The sequence below is a fragment of the Pleurodeles waltl genome, chromosome 4_2 (genome assembly GCF_031143425.1).
Source record: "Pleurodeles waltl isolate 20211129_DDA chromosome 4_2, aPleWal1.hap1.20221129, whole genome shotgun sequence".
In the NCBI taxonomy this organism is placed as follows: domain Eukaryota; kingdom Metazoa; phylum Chordata; class Amphibia; order Caudata; family Salamandridae; genus Pleurodeles; species Pleurodeles waltl.
In genome coordinates, this window is record NC_090443.1 from 1,054,965,860 (window position 1) to 1,054,991,141 (window position 25,282).

Consider the following 25,282-nt stretch of genomic DNA (forward strand, 5'->3'; position numbering starts at 1 on the left):
GTTATTTGGACAAAAGTGATTGCGTTCACTTATTATCCTCTCGGATAGAACCATGATGAAAAGGCACCCTTATCCAAGGCTGGTTTCAAGTAACAGGATGTCACTGCTTCGTAATTTTTATGTGCCAGAATACATAATGCAAAAGCTAAATCACAAAGTGAAGGGGTGGACTACAAATTCTAGAACGAAAAAAGCCCATCATATCAGTGTACGAGGGAGGGATAGCACTGCCTAACATACGTAGATATTACGAGGCCGCGCACCTATCCATAATTAATGAATGGGCTTTTGCTCAGCAGACGCATCTAGCACTCCGAATGGATGGGGCGGTGATGGGGACTAAAGGCTACTTACATGTCCTCTACGGAGGGAAAAAGAGGAAGGATGCACTTCCTGCCACAAGACGGTGGAATAGTGGCATCAACTGCATAGGACAATGGGATGGAAGGGTCGACTGACACAAAGCACCCCTTTATGGGTGGGAAAAAGGCTGCCAGGGGTAACAGCACTGGAGGGCTTTAAACAATGAGACCTTATAGGGATCAGCACATTGGCAGATGTCTGGGACGCCAATGCAACGGCCCCATTCACACCCTTCTGAGTGGAGTATAAGTACTCCTCACAACACTACAGATACCTCCAATTGACTCATGCATTAACAACGGTGATTGCAGGGTAGAAAGATACCTAGAGGTTCGCCCCCTAGAAACTAGATTGTTAGACACCCCCTCACACTACGAAAATATCACAAACGTACCAGACCCTTATGAGGAACATCCAGAAAGACTTACATGCACAAAGACGCAAATGGCAGAATGATCTGGGCGACTTAAAGGGATGATGAATGGGCAGACGTGTTGCAATTCCCCAAACAAGTAGCAATCAAAGCCAGAAATAAACTTTATTATACCAGACCATTAATCAATCAATCACTTTTTGTAAAGCAAAGCTTCTCACCCGTGACAGCCTCAAGGCACAGGAAGGAGGGGGTGGGGAAGGTCCAGAATGAGTCTGGCGGCGGCGTTCTGGATGAGTTTTAGTTTTCTGATGCTTCTCGTTGAGGTTCTGGAATAGAGGGTGTTGCTGTAGTCGAGCTTGCTAGTGACTAAGGCGTGGGTGACTGTCCTGCAACAGTCTGCTGAGATATATCTGAAGATCTTCTGAAGTTAGCGGAGTGTATGCCAGCAGGAGGAGGCAACAGAGTTTACCTGGCGGGTCATGGATAGGGAGGGGTCGAGGATGATTCCTAACTTCCGGACGTACTCAAGTGTGTGTGTGTGTGTGTGTGGGAGGGGGGGGGGGAATTCACTGAGGTATGTGGGCCACCAGGAGTCATCCCAAGCAGAGGTGGCTTTCCCGAAGATGATGAGCTCAGTCTTGTCGAAGTTGAGCTTGAGGCAGCTTTCTCTCATCCAGGTGGCAACGGCTTCCATTCCTGAGTGGAAGTTTTTTTGGCCGTGTCTTCAGTGAGGGAAATGATAAGTTGTGTGTCATCAGCGTATGACACGATGTTCATAACGTGGCTTCTGGCAATGGCAGCGAGAGGGGCCATGTATACGCTGAACAGTGTGGGACTCAGTGAGGATCCTTGGGGGACTCCTGTGGGTCTAGAAGTGTAGGGCGGGAGTCTGACCCTCTGCGTCCTCTCAGAGAGGAAGGAGTGGATCCATTCCAGGGCTCTTCCGCGGATTCCTATATCGTGGAGTCTGGTGCGCAGACTGCTGTGGGAGACCTTGTTGAGCGCTGCTGAGAGGTCAGGGAGTATGAGCGCTGCAGTGTGGCCGCGGTCTAGGGGTAGTTGGATTTCGTCGGTGACTACCAGGAGGGCTGTCTCCGTGCTGTGGTTGCTGCGGAAACCAGACTGGGAGCTGTTCACAGAGTTGTTGGCCTAGATGAAATTCCGTAGTTGTGCATTGACTGCTTTCTCCAGAGTTGGCGGGGTAGGGTAGCAGTGAGATGAGCCGGAAATTCTTTAGATCTGATGGGTGGGCCGAAGGTTTATTCAGGAGAGGGCGTATTTCGGCATGTTTCCAGTCCTCGGGGAAGGTGCCCATGTTGATGGAGCAGTTGATTGTGTTCTGGAGCTCGGGGGCAATGGATGCGCTGGCTCAGATGTATATGTGGTGCGGGCAGGGGTCAGAAGGGGCTTCGGAGTGGGTACTGTTCATGATATTGACTGCTTCCTTTGTGGTGAGCGTGGACCAGCAGTGGATGGTCTGGGTGGGTTGGTTGGTCACAGGTTCCGGTTCCAGGATTTTCCAGGAGGAAGCTGTCATAGATGTCCTGGATCTTGTGGTGGAAAAAGGAGGCGAGTTTGTCGCAGAGGTCCTGTGATGGGGGGATGCTGGTGGTGGGGGGGGAATCTGTGAACTCATAGATGATGACTGAGAAGAGTTCCTTTGAGAGTTATGTGCGGAGCAGTTGATGCGCTCCCGGAGTGCATCCTTCCTTGCATTCTTGATTTTTCATTGGTGGGTGGCGGTTGCAGCTCTGAATGAGGTGAGTTCTTCGCTGGTTTGGCTGTTTCTCCATTTTTTTTCTCTAAACATCTGCGGATATACTTTGATTCTTGGAGTTCGATGGTGAACCAGCTGGCTTTCTTGGGTACACGCTTGGCCAATGTCAGCCGGAGAAAGGCTGGAGTGTTGTCGCATGCGGTGATCCATGCGCTGAGATTGAGCGCTGCTGTGTTGGCATTGAAGGGAGGAGGGAGGGATTTGGTGAACGATGAGGTGAGTTGTTCGTTGGTGATTTCGTTCAATTTCCTGTGGGGGGTCCTCGAGGTGCGGGTGCTGGGTGCGGTGATTGTGAAGTGGATGCAGAGGTGGTCGGTCCAGACTGGGGTAGAGATGGTCTCAATGGTGATCCGGTTGTTTGAGGTGAAGATGGCGTCCAGTGTGTGTCCTGCGATGTGTGTGGGTGCAGAGAACAGCTGTCTGAGGCCAGGTGTCGAGTATAGCGGTGGTGTTTGGGTTGACGCGGTCCATGAGGTGGAAAATCAGGTCACCGAGGAGGAGGTAGTCAGGGGCTGGGGGGGGACGGGGGGTGTTGTAGCGATGTCTACGATGCTGTCTATGAAAGCTGGCTGGGGGGGGGGGGGCCTGTACACCAGGGTGCCGCGGATGGAGTTGTGATTGGAGTGGACCAGGAAGTGAAGGTGTTCCATGGTGGTGCACTGTTCTTCTGGGACGGCCTTGACATGTGGTGAGGACTTGTGTACGATGGCGAGTCCTCCACCGGGCGGGAGGGCTGGTCCCTCCTTAGGATGCTGTAACCGTCGGGAATGGAGATGGCGATGACTGGACCCAAGGTGGGGTTGGTCCAGGTCTCGATAAGGAAGGCAATGTCGGGCCGGGTGATGTTGATCAAATCCCAGAGTTCGGTGGCGTGTTTGTGGAGGGAGCGGATGTTCAGGAGCAGGCAGTTTGTGGGGTTGTGACGGTTGTAGGTATCTTTGTGTGCGGAGAATACCTTCAGCTTATTGAGGCTGGAGCTAAAGTTGCAGTTCCTGCAGGTGAAAGGTCTGAGGGTGCCCTTGGGGCAGATGGTGCAGCAGTTGCTGAGATGTCCGGTGTTGAGGCGGAGGAGGGACACAACTAAACACAACACAACTAAACACTATGGGAAGGCTCCCTGGCTTGCTCTGCCGACGGCAGTGTGGACAGGACAGAACACTATATCACACCTTGCGGGACTTTCGAAGTTGACAAGATTCTGGGAGAAAGTACACCAACACTTGGAAGAGACTACAGGTATACGACTGGACAGGTTAGCGAGAAGAGCACTGCTGGGACTATGGCCAGAGAGATACCAATTCACATCAACAAATATTGATACATCTAGGACTCCTATTGATGAAAAGGGAGACAGCACGTAAATGGGGAGCAGCTGGACCCTTTAAGATGATAGATTGGGAACAGGAAATGGACATATGCTGTACGCAAGAGGAGGAGATCTATAAAGGCAGAGGATGTCCAAAGAAATTTGATAAAGTATGGGAAGGATGGATCAGTGCTTTGAATATTTGAGTATGGCAACTTAGAGGAAGGAGGGAGGGATCTGTGATTTCACAGTTTTTTGTCTGTGATTGTAAAATCAGTCAAATACTTTTTTTTTTAAACAAGGCCATCATAATGATGATTAGCAAGCGCAAACATGCTTTAAATATTTACAGATCCCAAATAAACAAATAGCATTTAAAGGGCTTGCCTTCTCAGAACTGGATGCGGCTTAATCTAGTTGACTGCATATGGTATTCATGTGGGGGCTGAGTGACTGCCCACATATTGCTACAAGACTGAGAGGCATCGCTGCTCTTTTTGAGTAACCGGAGTAGCAGATAGGTGAATGGTCCCTTCAAAGTACGAAGATGGTTTCGGGCCAATGCTTGGCTTGTTGGAGTGAGATCTCTGTGTTCAGCGGCCAGCACATTAACAGGTGCGGTCTCCCAACATCTTCTAGATAATAAGGAAGGCAACAACCTTTCTGGGCGCAGGGTCTAGGTCACATGCACAAACCCTATTCCGCAAAGGGCAGCTGTTGCATAGGACATACCACAGGTTGTAGGCAACAGAGCCTTATAGGAAACTGGGTCCCAGTGTCATCTATGATATACCTGGCTGATGTAAATCCAATGGTGAGTGTTCTGAAGAGTTGCAGGAAACCTGACCACTCCTCTGAATTCTTGAGGATGAATCACCAGCCTCTAGAAGTGGTGAAGCCGATTATTTCTTTAATATGGCCCATAAAGAAGACAAAGGGAAAAGGAGAAAGGTGATTTCTTCACCCTAAGGTTCGATTCCCAATCTGATGATAGAATGCCACAATGTGAACCCAAAGCATCCTTGTGAGCTGACACTTCTGCTGCAAACGATTCCCTGACCTTGGAAGGTCTGTAACACACTACGTGCAGCATCAAGAAGAAAGGGATTTCTGCAAATAAGAACTTGATGGCCATGGACACGAGGACTGAAAACTGCAGAATCCCCACTGTGGGTGCTTTAAACAAGGTGATGAATCTGAAATCCTCAGTGTTCGAGTTAGCTGTTGACAGTGTTTACAGCATAAATTCACAGTCTGACATCCCATCCATGATGCTCCTAAAGGCCCAGTAGATGCTGTAGGAAAATGGCTCCTTGTTGAAGTTATCCCCCCCACCCCCCAACACACGTTTTACCTGATATTGATGCTGACTTGACTGGGAATTGTGCTAGGACCCTGCTTACCAGGCCCCAGCACCAGTGTTCTTTCACTAAAAATGTACCATTGTTTCCACAACTGTCACACCCCTGGCACACAGACAAGTCCTTTGTAAAAGGTACCAGTGGTACCAAGGGCCCTATGACCAGGGAAGGTCCCCCTAAGGGCTGCATCATGTGTTGTGCCACCCTAAGGGACCCCTCACCTAACACATGCACACTGCCATTGCAGATTGTGTGTATTGGTGGGGAAAAAAAGGCAAAGTCAACATGGCATCCCCCTCAGGATGCCATGCACACAAAATACTGCCTGTGGCATAGGTAAGTCAGCCCTCCATCAGGCCTTAAAGCCCTAAGGCAGGGTGCACCATACCACTGGTGAGGGCATAGCTGCACGAGCAATACGCCCCTACAGTGTCTAAGTCCATTCTTAGACATTTTAAGTACAGCGTGGCCATATTAAGTATATGGTCTGGGAGTTTGTCAAAACAAACTCCACAGTTCCATAATGGCTATACTGAATACTGGGAAGTTTGGTATCAAACTTCTCAGAATAATAAACCCACACTGATGGCAGTGTGGGATTTAATGAAAAAATGCACACAGAGGGCATCTTAGAGATGCCCCCTGTATTTTACCCAATCCTTCAGTGCAGGAGTCACTGGTCTGTGCCAGCCTGCCACTGAGATGAGTTTCTGACCCCCTGGGGTGACAGCCTTTGAGCTCTCTGGGGCCAGAAACAAAGCCTGCACTGGGAGGAGGTGCTTCACACCCCCCCCCCCCTGCAGGAACTGTAACACCTAGCAGTGAGCCTCAAAGGCTCAGGCTTCGTGTTACAATGCCCCAGGGAACTCCAGCTAGAGGAGAGGCCCGCTCCCCCGGACATAGACCCCACTTTTGGCTGCAAGTCCGGAGGAGATATTGATAAAAACAAGGAGTCACCACCCTCCAGCCAGGACAGCCCCTAAGGTGTCCTGAGCGGAGGTGAACCCTGCCTTAGAAAATCCTCCATCTTGCTTTGGAGGATTTCTCCCAATACGATTAGGGATGTGCCCCTCTCCCCACAGGGAGGAGGCACAAAGAGGGTGTAGCACCATCAGGGACAGTAGCCATTGGCTACTGCCCTCCAGCCCTAAACACCCCCCTAAATTGAGTACTTATAGGCGAGCCTGAACCCAGGAAAACAGATTCCTGATGACCTGAAACAAGAAGGACTGCTGACCTGAAAGCCCCACAGAGACGACGGAGACAACAACTGACTTGGCCCCAGCCCTACCGGCCTGTCTCCAGACTCAAAGAACCTGCAACAGCGACGCATCCAGCGGGACCAGCGACCTCTGCCGACTCCAGAGGACTGCCCTGCAAACCAAAGGACCAAGAAACTCCCAAGGACAGCGGCTCTGTCTGAACATCCAAGAAGAAACCATCTTTAAAGGGACTCCAACCTCACTCCGGAAGTGCGAGTCCCCAACACTCTGCACCCGATGCCCCCGGCTCGTGTCCAGAGAAACCAACACTGCAGTGAGGATCCCCAGGCAACTCCCACGACGTGGACACCCTGAGACGACCTCCCGGCACCCCCTCGGTGACGCCTGCAGAAAGAATCCAGAGGCTCCTCCTGACCGCGACTGCCTGGTAACAAAGAACCCGACGCCTGGAAGAAGCACAGCACCCGCAGCCCCCAGACCCAAGAGAAACCAACTACCGGTGCAGGAGTGACCAGCTGGCAGCCCTCATCGTTGCCCAGTCGATGACTGGCCTGAGAAGCCCCCCCGCGCCCTGCCTGCATCGCCAGAGTGACCCCCAGGTCCCTCCATTGATTTCTATCTAAAACCTGACACCTACTTCACACACTGCACTCGGCCGCCCCTGAGCTGCTGAGGGTGTATTTTGTGTGCCTGTTTGTGACCCCCCCCCCCCCCCCCCCCCCCCCCCCCCACAGTGCTCTACAAAAAAAACCAGGTCTGCTCCCAGAGGACGCAGGGAACCAGAGCACCCCTAGCCTCCATAGGCGCCTATGTTATTTGGGCCCTACTTTGACCTCTGCACCTGACCGGCCCTGTGTTGCTGGAACTGGGTGTTTGGGGTTGCCTTGAACCCCCAACAGTGGGCTGCCTATGCCCCGGAGACTGAACTTGTAAGTGCTTTACTTACCTGATAAACTAACTTGTACTTACCTTCCCCCAGGACCTGTTGATTTTTGCACTGTGTCCACTTTTAAAATAGCTTATTGCCATTTTTGACAAAACTGTGTACATTACTGTTTTAATTAAAAGTTCCATATTTACCTATGCCAAGTACCTTACAATTTATGTACTTACTTGAATTCTGAATCTTGTGGTTCTAAAATAAATTAAGAAAATAATATTTTTCTATATAAAAACCTACTGGCCTGGAGTTAAGTCTTTGAGTGTGTGTTCTCATTTATTGCCTGTGTGTGCGTAAGTGCTTAACACTACCCTCTGGTAAGCCTACTGCTCGACCACACTACCACAAAAATAGAGCATTGGTATTATCTAATTTTGCCACTATCAACCTCTAAGGGGAACCCTTTGACTCTGTGCACACTATCTCTCACTTTGAGACAGTATATACATAGCCAGCTTCCTACAGATGTTCTGAAAGATATTTTAAGAGCTGTCAACTTATGGGTGCTTGGAGTACCCAGGTTAGCCAACTGGGTGCCCCTTCTCGATGTGATCCAGCAGTTTTTGGTCATTCTTCCACAGTACTCTGCTCCACCTGTATGCTGTCAATCCAGTGTTCGGAGATGGTGAAGAACTAGGTATCCTGGTTGCAGTGGAAGGAGGCCAAAAACCTGCTCTTCCCAAACTATGGTACCTAGACACAGCAAAGACTCAACAGTTGCAACAGATCAAGAAAGAGTTTCTGGACTGATGAATAGATTCAACTTCAGTGGACACAACTAAACTGAGTGTAGCACAACGGTTCTTAGCACAATGGTTCTTTGTGTCTTTTCACAGAGGTGGAGGTAGCTAAATGTACTCTAAACTCAATATGTTGCAGAGCCGAGGCTGACCATCAGATGTGATAATGGCTACCATAGTGAAACCACAGTGAAATAAATCTTCACTGCCAGCTATGATGTAAGCATCCCAAGGCTGGGTGGTAGGCATGCATAGGAGACTTGTGGTTCACAAAGTTACTGATATTTGCAAGCATCAATGACTCATGTTTTGCTGTTCTCATTCAACCTGCTTCACTTAACCATGATTCAGTCCCAGTTTCTCTTACAGGGAAGGCTAGTTGTTGAACTTAGGTTTGATGGTGCTGATATTTGGTGTTGATGATATAGAGTCACATTAATGAATAATCACTCAAACCTAAAAGACGCCACTGGGATTCCATAGTAAGCTAATAAACAATAGAAATAACATGAACTACGTGTGGGTGTATTATACTGGGAGAAAACTAGGCGCTCTGGGTAGCGAGGTGAATATCAACGAAGAATGTCGAATCTCGAAATGGTGCACTCTTGAAAGACCACACCCAAAAGGTCTTGATAGATGCTAAAAGCACTATTGCAAACATAAAATACAAGAGGCACTCATTATAACATGAAAAATAATAGTACTCATGAGTCAGTATACATAGGCAATGTTTTGTCATATATTTCGGAAAATTAATAGGATTATTTCCAACATAATCCCCGATTACAGTATCACTGTCCAAATCCAAATAGTAGAATTAATTGATCTGTTGTTCCAAGTTTACTATGATCCAAAGTCCAAGTCCAGATTTCTCTAATCAAAGATCTATCATATTCTTCAAAAGATGATATAGCTTATCATTTAAACTTTAGCAGCCATCCAAATTGATAGTCAGTCCAGATTTTCTCAAATCAAGGTTCAATCATATTCTTCAAAAGGATGATATAGCTTATTATTTAAATTTTGGCAGCCGCATCCAAATTGATAGCCAACACGTGTTTCGTCCGGGAGTTTCCCAGTGACTTCATCAGGGCTGTAAATTATATAAGTACCTATTATTATATGTGTATCCATATTTCCTAATTAAAAGGGAGAGACCTTCACCAGTGTATAGACATAAAAAAATATATGAGAAAATGTAAAAAAGGGGTGAAGAAAATATATGAAAGGAATATAAAAATTAATGGAAAAGTTGTGGAATGAAATGTGAACACAAAGGTGGGATGCAGACATATGTTAGTTCTCAGTGCACCTTAATTCCCAAATGTAAGAGTATCGTACCCTTAGGTATCAAACATCATATATTATTATTAGATACTATGTCACCCATTCTTGAGTGAAAGGTGAACATGGTGTTAGGATATAAGAATTAGTGAATAAGTATCAAAAAAACAAAACTTACTTAAATCGCTCTTATTTACTGAATATGAGCTGACCCCGTACCCTAGTGATGTAAAAACCCGTGCAAATGAGCCATACTCTTACCTAAACATATATGTAGATGAGTCCTATATCATAAGTATTCCTTACAAGCGAATCCCAGAATAATTCCGTTAAGCAACTTATCTGCTATGTAAAAAAATAAATATAACTATCAAACGTGTCCAACCAAACCAATATCAAGAAACAAATCAGAACCATAGTGAACCCTAAAATCCCATCTTTATCTAATCAGAGTTCTAATCAAAATTAACATACCATATTAAATAAATTCCTCCAATATAAATAAAATAGGCCAAGTATATAAGTATATCGTAATCATATCTCTCTCCTAAGTCCCTTTAAAAAAAAAGCATTACTACTATGTCCTATCCTGAAATCTTGAATAAACTTATACCTAAAGCATGTAGCTTACCTGATATCAGTTATTTCAATCCACCTTCCAATGAGTCAAAAAACGTGAAGCACGAGTACGCGTGTGTATCGATCAAGTATCAAAACTCGAGTGTTCATGTCTGGGTCCCTTATATGAGACCACAGACGAGATCTCGTGCTACCGATGAAATAAAAATAAAAGAAGGACCAAGAGATATGGCGGCCATCTTTAGAGTGAATCACATCTTCCAGACAGAAATGTAGAAAGTAACCATAAAGAAAGGACTACAATACTGACGGCCATCTTGGAGAGATAAAGTATCAAAACTCGAGTGTTCATGTCTGGGTCCCTTATATGAGACCACAGACGAAATCTCGCACTACCGATGAAATAAAAATAAAAGAAGGACCAAGAGTTATGGCAGCCATCTTTAGAGTGAATCACATCTTCCAGACAGAAATGTAAAAAGTAACCATAAAGAAAGGACTACAATACTGGCGGCCATCTTTAGAGTGAATCACATCTTCCAGACAGAAATGTAAAAAGTAACCATAAAGAAAGGACTACAATACTGGCGGCCATCTTAGAGGGAGTCTCACAAAGACCTATAACAATGGTCCAAAAAAGAGAGGAACTACCTTATATACCAACTATCTTCAAATAATTATATCTCCAATAGTAAACAATTAAATAAAGACCTGGAGAGAGCATTGTAATACATACCCTAATAGGAGTGCTCATATTAAAATGAGATGTCGTAAATAAAATTCAAATACCCACCGAAATTAGAATTTGTGTTATTAGCAATGAGTGTAAAACAACAAACCATCTACAGTGAAGATTAGTAAATAGTTTTAAAGAAAATCAGTAATATATAAGGAAAGTACAGTCAATATATTAGTAATATTTGAATAATATATCCCCAGAGATTATATATCTAAACTTCATAATGTAATTGGTTACAGAGGTTGTTACATTGCATCATTTCGTTAATAATCCTACCAAATACAAAGCATGGATCACAAAATTGAATGTACACTACTTTCACAGAAAATCACATTTCATTGCCAGTACGTGCTATCATTGAACAGTGGATACATTAGTTAAAGTGAATTACATTTCACATTAGACCAGAATCTCAATATACCCAAATGATGTCAGTTTACAAAATGTATATGAACTTATATTAATGACAAAATTTAGTCGAATATCATATTGACAATATTGAGATAAGTTACCACTGCTGAATACTGTTAAGATGTAAAATATGTTTTCCCTAGTCACCAAGAAAGTATTCAAGTTCCCTATCCGTATTTAAACCTGTCTCAACTGCCTTCAATCGTAATATCCACATGGCCTCTTTCCTCCTTAGTATCAACTCTCTATTACCTCCTCTAGGATCAATTCCTACATGCTCAATACCAAAAAACTCAAACGATTTGTAAGGTCCTTGAACTTCACATGATATTATATGTGCTACTAAAGGATATCTACAATCCTCACATGCAAGTGCCCTGGCATGCTCACCTATCTTAGCCCTTAGTGGACGAATTGTACTCCCCACATAGTACCGGTTACATTTACAAAGCACCATATATATCACAAACGGGGTACCACATTTAATATGTGCTGTGATCCTAAAGGTCTTTCCCAAATTATCACTAAATTCTATCCTTTTACGGCTTGCCCATTTACATAATCCACAATGCCCACAGTTCCGAAAGCCTATTGTGTGGCTGGACAGCCAGTTCCCCTTATTGAGATCTGAGGGATAACTCGGACTTAAGATGCCTCTCAAGCTTTTACCTCTACGAAATGTAAGTTCCGGTTTAGCACTGACAATACCTTTTAAGGATTCGTCCTGCAACAGAATATGCCAATGTCTAAATACAAGCTTAAGTAATGTTTTTGAATTCTGAGTGTAGTCTGTTATTAATCTAACTTTTCCTTGCTCTATTTGGTTGTCATGTACCCTAGGCTTCAATGTATATTCCCTTTGGATTTTTTTAACTCTCTGTTTTGATTTACTAATAAGCTGCTTGTGGTATCCCCTTTGTTCAAAGCGCTTGCACATAGCTTCAATACATGTCTCAAACTCTTCGTCCTTACTACAATTGCGCCTAGCTCTGACCATTTCACCATATGGTATCGCAGAAATCTGATGGTAAGGGTGGGCACTTGCTGCAGGTGAGATAGAATTACAGGCAGTGGACTTCCTATACAACCTGCTTTGAATACTATTGTGTTCAATATATAGTTGTACATCCAAAAAGTCAATGCTAGTATTGCTGTGCTGGTAAGTAAATTGAAAGGTCTCTCCCTTTTAATTAGGAAATATGGATACACATATAATAATAGGTACTTATATAATTTACAGCCCTGATGAAGTCACTGGGAAACTCCGGACGAAACACGTGTTGGCTATCAATTTGGATGCGGCTGCCAAAATTTAAATAATAAGCTATATCATCCTTTGAAGAATATGATTGAACCTTAATTTGAGAAAATCTGGACTGACTATCAATTTGGATGGCTGCTAAAGTTTAAATAATAAGCTATATAATCTTTTGAAGAATATGATAGAACTTTGATTAGAGAAATCTGGACTTGGACTTTGGATCATAGTAAACTTGGAACAACAGATCAATTAATTCTACTATTTGGATTTGGACAGTGATACTGTAATTGGGGATTATGTTGGAAATAATCCTATTAATTTTCAGAAATATATGACAAAACATTGCCTATGTATATTGACTCATAAGTACTATTATTTTTCATGTTATAATGAGTGCCTCTTGTATTTTATGTTTGCAATAGAAATAACATGGCTTGAGTTATGTCACTCTGATTTATAAAGAGATTATAGAGTATGTTTTGAATCAGCATCCAATAGGAAACTGTGCTCTTGCTTCCTTAATCTGAGAGTGTTGTACTGTGAACCAACAGCACAGCCTAGAGCACTGCCTATTAACGTACGGCTGGACAACTATAAGCAGGTTTGCAGATGTCCAAAACAGGAACACCTCTAGCCAGAGCCAAAATCAAAGATTTCGACCTGGTGGAATGAGCTTGAAGGCCTTCCAAAGGCACCCTTTTTGGTCTGAGCATACCACAACTTAATGCAAAAGGCAATCCACCTTGATAAGATTCCTTTCTGGTCTGGCTTTCCCCTGTTTGTATCGGTGAATGCAACTAAGAGTTAGTTATAAGTCCAAGTGGTGCCTCTTTGGCTTTTTAATGCACAAATTAAGGGCTCACTTAGGATCCAACTGCTTAAAGAATAACCGAAGACAGCGTGATGGACTACCTCACATGAAAAAGCAACACCACTTTCAGGAGAAAGGACGCTAGAGTCTGAAGCGCCAACGTGGAAAGGAAAAATATAGCATACAGTTGCTAAACAGATAATGCCTGAAATTCACTCACGTGATGTGCAGGAGTGATGCCAATAAAGAAAACTACCTTGAAGGTCAAAAGGGCGCACACATTGACATGGTAAGAACCAAAAGATCAAATTAAGGTCCCACTATGGTGGCATTTAAAGGAACAGGGGAGAAAAATATGAAAGACATTTCAAGAAATGTATCATAACAAGTGACTTGAATTAAGAGGACTGGTCAGGCAAACCGAGAAAGACCGAAAGGGCTGATATATGTGCCCACCAAAGCAAAGCTTTGCTGGGCCAGAAACAAAACAAACAAAAGAACATCAAACAGCTTGTCTTGTAAAGGATAGACCTGTCTGTCCGCACAATATGAAACAAACTCAGACCAACACCCAGAGTATATGGCATTTACGGATGCACAGCAAGCCAAAATTGGTGGGCAGTCAAAGTCACTCAGCTGGTTTTGCTCAATCGCTACACAGGGAGATGTAGCTTATAGAGATTCGGGTGCAGGACTCTGCTCTCCTGTTAGAATAGCAGGTCCTCTTGAAGATGCAGTTCAGGTAGAGGGCACATGCAGCAGGCTGGGATACCAGGCACTCTCAGCCCAATTTGGGGGTTATCAAGATGAGCTGGACACCATCCCTCCTGACCTTCATCAAACCCTGTGGGATCAACAGCAGACGTGGGAACACATAAAGGAGGTCTGAATCCCACAAAGCCAAATCGTATTCCATAGTGAGCCTCTTAGAGGAAACTCCAGGGAGCAAAACACCACACACTGATTGAGGTGAACAGATCTATAAGAATGCCCTACTTAGCTTAAGGCCCTGAGCCTCCTGCTGGAGTAGATGTCCCTTGCTATCGGCAATTGCCAGGAACATGGTGGCAGGAGCTAGTATTTATTCACCCAAGTCAAAGAGGGGGTTCCGATTTGCCAGAGCTTGAAAATATCCACACTGGAAATTGATCAGGTCATCTGCAAAATAATTATTGAAAACTCTCATTCATCTATTGACTAACTCCATTAGTCTAGATTTCCAAGATGGTGAAGGCTCAGTTTAGACAGGAGGTCAGAAGTCTAGTTCAGTGCAAGAGTAGTATACAAAGCCATCGCGCGAGCACGCTCTGAAAGGAAAACGTCACACTTCAAACGAACTTCGGAGGCGCTGATAGCGACTCTCCTTTGCGCTTCGTTTTCCTGTCAGAAATTCGCTCAGAAGTAACGTCTCGTCTCAGCACTTGCGCAGCTCTTTGGGTGTCTCTGTTTGCTTGTTCCAAAAATGTCAGAGACGCTATTCCATCCATGATATCTCCAGAAGAGGAAAGAAGCATCTCATGGAGGGAGTAGTGTTGTTTCATTTTAAATACTCAGGTCAGCCATACATTTATAGTTGTCTCTCAAGAACAGTCAATCAGTATTTTGCTGTAAGACGATTCTCTACAATCCTTCACCAACAGAGTTCTAGTCAGAGCTATTGCTCTAAAGAACTTTTAAAACCTTTGAATTTACTGAGTGGTATTTCAGGGACAACTTGACTTCTTTTAAATAATTTTTATACAATTATATTTATATGTATTGTATTACATCAGTTGGAAATGATCCTAATCCACCGTTCAATGAGAAAACTGATTGTTGCAATGAATTACTAAGAACTGATTGCAGATTTTTTATATACAAATATTATAAATATATATATATTATATGTATATATAATATATATATATATGTTATTACATCAGTTGGAAATTATCCTAATCCACTGTTCAATGAGAAAACCGATTGCTCCAACAAATTACTAAGAACTGTTTGCAGATAAAAGACTATGTATCGGTCTATACTGCCGCAATCTCATGTGCGAACTTTCAACCTACTAGTCACACCATATTTTAAGAGAGAAGCGCAAGCAGGTAACTGAAACCATTATATAATATACCAGAGAAGAACCGAAGTTAAGTTAACCCAGCAAGGCAGTCTCTCGTGTTTCTCTATCCACTTCCCCTTTCCCCCTGCTATTATTTCATGCTGACAGCTTTTGATATTGTCGGTGTGGATATTGGTGGAGGGGCATTGGGTCCAGCTTCTGCTCCTGTGGAATTTGATTATTAGGTACTTTGTACTCTTTTGATGGATTGACACGCCACCCTTATTTTCCACCTGAGTAGAAGATGGCCGAGGGTTTGGATTTAAAGGCTTTAGCAGCAGTTTTGGACAACATGCAGAAACAACTAAATAGTACCATAGAAGAAAATAGGAGTTTATAATATGAAATAAAAAGATCCCAACAAGAGACTCATCATCTATTACAAAAGATGGATGAATTATTGGCTAGTACATCATCCTTACCTAAAGAGCCTGTAACTTTGCCTAAGACTTCGTTTACACAAGCTTCTGAGGTATCTACTCAGGTGATCTGTTTCATTTCTTCAATCATTCCTTTGGCTCATCTGAAAGATTTAGTAGGGACCCACATAAGGCGCAGGTATTTTTAAATCAGTGCTCTCTACATTTCTTGTGTAGACCCACAGTATTTACTGAGGATCAATCCAGGGTGGTGTTTATACTGTCTTATTTAAGTGGGGATACTGCATCTTGGTCCATGCCTCTTACTTCCCAAAATTACCCCATCCTGTACAATTTTGAAAGATTCAAATTGGAATTTCTTTTGGATATTTGATAGACGAACGGCAAACCAGGCTACCAACAATTAACTGTTGGAATTAAAATAGGGAAACTAACATTTAATTTCATATTTGGCACAGTTTAATAAATTGATTGTTGAAACAGAGTGGCCAGAAAGAAAATGGGCTGCAATCTTTTGTAGAGGGCTCAAGGACGAACTAAAAGATGCTTTGGCCCAAATTCCGAATAGGCCCCAAGAAATCTCAGAGTTGATTGACATGGTTCTACAGATTGATCATGAACTAAATAAAAGGAACACAGAAAAACAAAGATTTTCATCCCATTATTCCGAGATTTGACAGAATTAAGACAGAAACCAACAAATCAGAAACCCTGCGAGTGAAGAGCCAATGCAGATAGGATCCATTAGAGGTCCATTGTCCAAAGAAGAGAGAGAAAGAAGGTCACAAAATGTATGATTGTATTGTTGAAATCCGAAGTCTAGCTTGTCAGGAAAAGACAAATCTCACCAACAGGAGGAGTTACCCTGGTGAGAAAAGATGAGGAGACAACTCCAGAAACCCTAAAATCTTCAGAAACCTGACAAGTGGCAAATACGCTTCAGTCAGCAGCTACGCATTTGATAGTTCCCTTTACAGCCAAGTTTGGAAATCTAGAAATTGAGACTGTCTCAGTAATGATTAACTCTGGGGCAACTGGAAGTTTTTGTGACCAAAAATACGCCAAGAAAATAGGAATAAGTTCCTTTAAGAAAAAGAACCCAGAGACAGTTAGAGGGGTTGATGGAACAAATTTGACTTCTGGGCCCATCACCGAGGAGACAGAAACCACTGAGTTATTGAGCTTGAGTGGACATCAAGAGTTTTTAAGATTCAAGTTAATTGATGCATCGCAGTTCCAGTTGATTCTGGGTTTACCCTGGTTAACTGAGCATAACCCAAAAATCGATTGGGAGAAATGTATTGTAGAAATAATCTTAAAGTCCTGCAAGGCACACTGTTTTCAGAACAAAAGAAAAGAAACCATGAGTTCTCCCGCCACAGGTTTGGCCCTGCAGCCTAGGATGGTTTGTGTCGTGGAGTTAAAGGAGATTCCTGAGGAGTACCAAGATCTGGCAAGAGTTTTTGATAAAAGAAATGCAAAAAAACTGCCTCCCCATAAAGAATACGTCTGTAAGACTGAAATGGAACCAGGAGCGATCTTACCTTGTAGTCGAATATATGCCCTAACAAGAAGCAGAAAATCAATATCTCAAGAAATACATAGAGGAATATCTGGACAATGGGTTCATTCGTCCCTCGAAATCCCCAGTCTTTTCACCTCTGTTCTTCATCCCCCAAAAAGACAGTCTCTGCACATGCATAGACTACAGGGCATTAAATCAGGTAACAATAAAAACATTGATATCTCCTGTGTTAGACTTGACAGCCTTAGGGTGGTCACCCCCAACTTTCTGACACTGTTTTTGCTGGTTTTAGGACTCTGCACACTTTACCACTGATAACCAGTACTAAAGTGCATACGCTCTGTCCCTTAAAACATGGTGACATTGTCTCATACCCAATTGGCATATTTAAATCACTTGTAAGTCCCTAGTAAAGTGCACCGCATGTGCCAAGGGCCTGTAAATTAAATGCTACTATTGGGCCTGCAGCACTGATTGTACCACCCAAATAAGTAGCCCTTTAACCATGTCTCAGGCCTGCCATTACAAGGCCTGTGTGTACAGTTTCACTGCCACTTCGACTTGGCATTTAAAAGTACTTGCCAAGCCTGAAACTCCCCTTTTTCTACATATAAGTCACCCCTAAGGTAGGCCCTGGATAACACCCAGGGCAGGGTGCTATGTAGGTAAAAGGCAGGACATATACCTGTGTGTTTTATATGTCCTGGCAGTGGAAAACTCCTAAATTAATTTTCCTCTGCTGTGAGGCCTGCTCCTTTCATAGGCTAACATTAGGGCTACCCTCATATACTGTTTGAGTGGTAGGTTCTGATCAGAAAGCGGTAGACAGGTCATATTTAGTATGGCCAGAATGGTAATACAAAATCCTGCTGACTGGTGAGGTTGGATTTTATATTACTATTTTAGAAATGCCACTTTTAGAAAGTGAGCATTTCTCTACACTTAAAATCCTTCTGTGCCTTACAGCCTGTCTCCAATCCACGTCTGGGCTGGGCTGGGTGACAGCTCCCTTGTGCATTTCACCCAGACAACCACAAACACAGGATGCTCAGTCACACCTGCACACATCTACATACTGAATGGGTTTTCCAGGGCTGGAAGGGTGGAGGGCCTGACACTTACATTTCAAAGGACACTTGCCTGCCCCCACACAGTGGACCGCCTAACTCCCTACTGGGACCCTGGCAGACAGGGTTGTACTGTAAGGGGACCTTGTGCACTTCAAAACCACTCTTTGAAGTCTCATCCACTTCAAAAGCACTTTTGGGTATATAAACTGGGTCCCCGACCCTACCAACTTAGACACTTCCTGGGGCAGATACTCTAAACCAGACCCTGCAACCTGCCAAGAGGCGCTGCCTTGCTGCCCAAAGGACTCACCTGGGCTGGTTTGCTGTGAAGGACTGCTGCCTTGTTGTTGCCCTGCTGCCTTTCTGGCCTCTGGCTCTGCTGAGAAGTGCTCTCCAAAGCCTTGGATTGCACTTGCCTCCTGTTTCCTGAAGTCTCAGGGCCCAAAACACTTCCTCTCTGCAAAATAACTCCTTGTAGACGAAAATCGACGCACAGCCTGCCGGAATGGATGCACAGCCTGCCTAGCAGTGAAAGAATCACTGCATCGCCAAACCGGAATGATGCAGCGCCAGCATTGTGACCGGAACTTCGACGCACAGCCCACTGGGTCGACGCACTGGCGAGCCAGAACGACGCAGCCTGAATTCCTGCAGGAGGAATCAAGGCAGCGCCTGCCGTGCAACAGAAACTCAGACGCATTGCCCACCGGATCTACGCAGCACCCAGGATTTTCCACGCATTGTCCCAGGGCGTCAAGAGACCCTGCATTGCAAAGAGGATTCAAGCCTGCGTGCCAGAATTAAACGCAAAGTCCTTGGCACGTGGAAAAGAATCAACGCATCATCTGTGTGCGCCGAGAAATCCAACACACACCCTTCGTTTTCCACACATCTCCTCCTCTGCGGTCTCCGTGCGTGTAATTTTGGGACTTTGTTCTTGCAAGACACCCTTGTTGCTTTTTAAAGACTTAAGACTCTTCTTACCAATACAAAAGTAATATTTCAACTTGTACTTATCAAATCTTGATTGTTTTTACATTAATTCCCTCAGATAAATATCTTATATTTTTCTAAACCTGTGTGGTGTGTTTTTGTGGTGTTTTCACTGTGTTATTGCATGATTTATTGCACTAATACTTCACACATTGCCTTCTAAGTTAAGCCTGACTGCTCAGTGCCAAGCTACCAGAGGGTGTGCACAGGATAATTTAGATTGTGTGTGACTTACCTTGACTAGGATTGTGGTCCTATATTTGGACAAGGGTGTATACCTCTGCCAACTAGAGACCCCATTTCTAACACCCTGCCTCTGATTTTGGAACTACTAGATGAGGTGAAAGGCGTAGAGATATACACCAAGCTGGATTTGAGAGGGGCTTACCACCTAGTGAGAGTCGCAGGTGATGAATGGAAAATGACATTTAGGACCAAATTTAGCCTCTATGAGTATCAAGTGATATCTTATGGATTGTGCAATGCCCCCGCAGCCTTTCTTTCAACATCTGGTAAAGGATGTATTGAGAGAATTTTTAGACAGAGTGGCTGTGGTTTACCTCAACAATATTTTGATATTCTCTGAGAGCAGAGATGAACATGTGAAACATGTAAGAAACATTTTGCAGAAGTTGTACAAAAACCATATTTATGTCAAGCTAGGAAAATGTTTTTTTTTTTTTTTTACACTGAAAAAGTGGAATTTTTAGGCATCGTCCTTTCACCTGATGGAGTATCTACAGATTCATCCAAGGTGGCAGTCATCAAAGACTGGCCTACTCCTAAAAACGTGAAAGAAATCCAGAGTTTCATTGGCTTTGCCAATTTTCACCGATGATTTCATTGCAACTTCTCTGATAAAGTGAGTCCAATCACTCAGTTGCCTACGAAGGGTGTCAAAATCCAATGGTCAGAAGAAGCAAATAAGGCTTTCAAGTTTCTGAAGGAATCGTTTACCACAGCTCCAATCTTAATGCATCCAAATCCTGAAGAAGCCTTTTTTGTGGAAACTGATGCATCAGACTTTGCTACTGGATAAGTACTTTCTCAAAGGAAAAGACTAACTGGACAACTGCATACAGTCACTTATCCCTCTAGGAAACTAACTGTTGCGGAAATAAACAATTCCATTGCAGATAAGGAATTGTTGACAGTTAAAGATGCCTATCAAGATTGGAGGCATCATCTTTTAGGGGTCAAACACGTTGTGACAGTTTTTACAGATCACCAAAACTTACAGATTTTAAAATCTGTGAGAACCCTGACACCACGTCAACTAAGATGGTCCTTGTATTTTTCAGATTTCAATTTTGTAATCACAAACAAACCGGGATCAGTCAATGACAAAGCAGATGATCTATCTCAGAAGAATTTAGAAGAAAAAACTAGAATTCCAGATACCAAGCCCATCATTTTGCCAACCAAGTTTGTGTGTCCTACTTACTTTATAGAGTTCACAAAGGAAATACAGGAAACCGTATCAGAAGAAGAAATCATAAAATGGATGAAACTGGACCCTGCGAGGAAAATTAGTGAAGGTCATGTCTTCCTTATTTCAAAGACGCCCTGTATTTGCTTACAAAAAGGTTACAAGAACTAGCGTTAAAAACCTGTCACAATGATTTCTTGGCTGGACACAAAGGTATCAAGAAGACTACGGAACTGGTAAAGAGGCAATTTTGGTGGCCCGGCATGGATGGTCAAATAAGACAGTATATGTCAACTTGTAATAAATGCATGAAAGGGAAGTCAAATAGAAAAGCCCCACAAGCATTATTGCAGCCTTTACCTATCGCACCTCATCCGTGGCATACAGTGTCAATGGATCTAATCGTGGATCTTCCTTCCAGTCAAAGGTTTACACCATATTGTTCTTTTTAGGGACCTTTATAAAAATGAGCCATTTTTTTTTTTTTAAATCAATTTCAGAGGACCCACAGTTAGCTCAATTATTTACTCAGCATATAGTAAGAACACATGGGATCCTAAAAATAGTAATTTCAGATCGAGGTTCCCAATTCGTATCAAAATTATGGGGGGCATTTGGAAAAAGGTTAAAAATAGACACTCAGTTTTCCACCAGTTACCATCCTGAGACTGACAGGCAAACAGAGAGTCAATCAGGAATAATTGGAGGAGTATGTGTGCCTATATCTTCTTGACCAAGAAGGTGAATGGCCTGAGTTGATCTGGACTGCAGAATTTGCATACAATAATTTCATACACGACTCCACTGGGTATACCCCAGTTTATTTAAATTCAGGAAGACACCCCAATCTAGTTTGGTGAAAAGAAGCTAAATCAGTACCAGCCGTAGAAACCAAGGAGAAAGAGTTACAAAATACTTATCAAACTGCCAGGAAACATTTGTAAGACACCTTATTATAAATATGCAGGTAAGGAAAGAAGGGTAGAACCAGCCTATGTGAAAGGAGATCAGGTGTGGTTGTCTAGTTGTCATTTGCAACTCAAAGAAAACTGAAAATCCCAGCCCAGATACATTGGTCTCTTTAAGGTAGTTAATATCATTAATCCTGTCACAGTAAAACTTCAACTTCCAGCTAAAATAATGTTCACCCGGTTTTCCATGTCACTCTTGTAAAAAAGAATCCTCCTGGAATGATAGTGCCCAATTAACAAATGCCTGTAAAGGTGAATTCAGGAAAATAATTCAAAGTCAGCAGAATACGTGACTCACAAATTGTAAAATGAAAACTGTTATTTGGTTGAGTAAAAGGGGTTTGGTCCTGAGGAGAGATCGCGGGAACCCCTTTCTCATGTGCATGCCCCAACATTGCTAAAAGCTTTTCAGTGAATGTACCCAAAGAAACCTTAACTGGGGGGCCTGCCTTTTGAAGGAGTTACTGTCAGGAACATGGTAGCAGGAGCCAGTGTTTACACACATAAGTCAAAGATGGGTTGAAATTTGCCAGAGCTCGAAAATTTCCACATTGGAAATTGATCAGGCCATCTGCAAAATCATTAGAGAAAACTCCCATTCGCCTATTGACTAACTTCATTAGTCCGGATATCCAAGATGGTGAAAGGTCAGTTTGAAAACATCAGCAGTCTAGTTCTGAGCACAAGCAGTGTACAGAGCCATGGCACGCGCCCTCAGAAAGGTAAGTGTTATGCTTCAACTGAACTTCTGAGCAGCTGGTAGCGTGTATCCTTCGCGCCTAGTGTTCCTGTCAGAAATGTGCTCAGGTGTAACATCTCGCCTCAGCACTTGCACAGTTCTTTGGGTGTCTCAGTTTGCTTGTTCTGAAAATTTCAGAGATGCAATTCCCTTCTTGATATCTACGGAAGAGGAAAGAAGGGTTTCGTAGAGGGAGTAGTTTTATTTAATTTACAATACTCAGGTCAGCCATTTACAATGAGAAACCGACTGCTTCAATGAATTACTCAGAACTGTTTGCAGATATAAAAGGCTATCTATTGCTCAATATTGCTGCAATCTCATGTGCGAACTTTCAAGCTACCAGTCGCAGCACATAATATGAAAGGAGAAGCGGGAGTCTTGCATACATGAGGTAAGCAGAGTAATGCATTGAGAAGGTGGCATATGGCAGTGACGTTGTCTGTTAGAACCTGGTCCGACCCGCCCTGATGGAAGGCAGAAACGCACAGAGAGCCATATGTATGGCATGCAGGTCCAGAAGGTTGATACAGTGCCCCTGCTCCACCTGAGACACAGGTCTATGATCGCTACCTCATGGAAATAGTGTCCACAGCCCAGAGACAAAGCGTCTGACACTACTGTGAGCACTGGTTAGAGAAGACAAAACCAGTGCTGCATGTCAAGGTTTGCATCTGCCACCAACTCCCGAAGGTTCTGAGTTCCCTAATCTAATATGCTAATACTATCCGAGAGGCAACCTGTAAGCACAATGAAGGCAAATGTTTCATTGCAGAGCTTACATGTGCAGCTGGACCTGTGGCACCAGCAGTATACACGGGACCATGACACAAAGAAGCCTCAAAACCATCCTGGCTGAAACCAAGGCATGAGCCCGAAATATCAGGATCATAGTCACATCCAGAGGCAGAAATGTCTCCAAAGCCACCGTGTCCAGGAGAGCTGTTATAACGGACATAATCTGAACAGGCCAAAAATGAGATTTCACTCGTTGATGGGGAACCCCAGGGTGGTCAAGACCAAGGGAGGGGATCCCACCTTTAATGGTCAGTCAAGATGAGCCATAAGCACAGATATTACTCTCATGGACATCCCGGAAAAGGTAGAAGGGCAGGACAGGACAGTGAACTGGAAAGGGCAGCAATTTTGTCTCTTTCCTTTTAATTACGAGCCACATAAACCAAGTCAGTCCTAAGCAAGTGCTTTTGAGTGAAAAGATCACTTCTTAAGTGCATTTGAAAGAAAAAAACAAAAACTGGAATGGTGTTCATATGTGCGTAAGAGAACTGATACTGTCGCAAAGTTTTAGAAGCAGCAGAGTCTCCTCAGTGTGCATCTCCATTACGCTGTAAAACTTCCATTCACAGCGCGTTGCAGAACGTGCTTCCTAATAGTCATCGCGAATGTCGCTATTTACGACTCCTTGCAACTGGTTACAAACAAGAACAGTAGCCTGCAAGGGACAGCAGACCACCACCCCTTTGCTTGCATTCCCAAAAGGTAAACATTTCGTTGTAAAGCAACCCATTTTCCTTAAAGGAATAGGTGGAGCTTTGAAAAAAGGAAGAAATCAGGAGGAGCAGGGATTGGTCCCTTTGACCAGCGCCTATTTGAAGCCACCAGACAAGACTGTCAGAGGATAAGCTGTCCAATGGGGACTTCTTCTCCTTTTCCAATTAGTTACAGCCTCCTTTGAGTTCTTGGTAACTTTTCAATGGTTTGTGACCACATCTGCAGTTATAAGCCATTGATGTATGCTGTTGAGAATTAAAATTAGTAAAAGTCTCTTTCATATTCAAACTCCTTGTGATTCAGACAGGCTTCAGTACACGACCAAACACCAATCGGCAGTCGCCATCCGTTTGATTTTCCGAATCACAGAGCCTGAACTGCTCAATCATTTCTTGCACTAGGACCCCAGTTTCTATGCCACCCAGCTCACTGAAGGAAGAGTATTCTAACAAGCAATTTTTATTTCTTTGCTCGCTGCATATTCATTTTTCCAGCCATTGTGCCATACGGATATTGGCACAAAGAAACCACGAAAGAGGCAGTTGTCTACATTCAAGGACTATATATTTTTCATTTGAGTATTACAAGTTCTTTACCTATCAGTCAAGTTGAAAACTTTTCCAAAGCTCCTATCCCTTCTAAGCTTCTTTTTCATGAAGCAACCCTCTGCACAATACATTTGGCGCTGACAAACATATCACTGAGCTGGAAAAGGCCTACAACCCACACGTTAGAAGAGGTGATTCTTTTATTCTGGGTGGGACATTGGGAGACGAACAATTTCTTCTCAGGTGTTTTTCCTATGGGTTGCATTCTTAAAACTTAAAATAATTGTTGTCCTCATTGTTTACATCAGGGACAAACAAAGGGGTGATTTTCTATTCTGTTGTAGCAGTAAATTGGTTCTTGAAAATAAAAGGGATATTCATGATTGCTGTTCCGGAGTGCTCAAACTATAATTGGCTTATTGTCAGAGCTCCTAATCTACCTTAAGTTAAATAACATTTTGTCTCCTCATGTTGACATTTCTTGAACTGTAAGCGCCACAGAAAGTGTGTCTCCATTTGCTACAATGAAATGGATGGATAAGACAGTTGTTCCCTACACTGGAGTTGATTTTCAATATTAATGTTGTTCCCTTTTTAACTTCTAATTCTCACCTGCATCTTAAACATGGCTTTAGAGTTTGATGGCCACTAAGAGCCCTACAGGATCATCACGGTTCTTAATTAATTACATAAGCAGAAATCTGGTTTCATAATGCCTCTCCATCCCAGGAGCCAGATTCTAACAGACCACTTTTTTTCTTTAGGCAGAAGTCTGGTGACTTCCTTTCGACTCCCATTATGTGTTCATATTCAATGGTGAAAAGATCTTACCATGTC

General features: G+C 43.4%; 1 protein-coding gene across 1 annotated transcript in view; it reads right to left on the reverse strand.

Moving 5' to 3' along the window:
- BTBD18 (BTB domain containing 18) overlaps positions 1-25,282 on the reverse strand; it is a 134,519-nt gene that overhangs the window by 5,527 nt on the left and 103,710 nt on the right. The window lies entirely within an intron of this gene.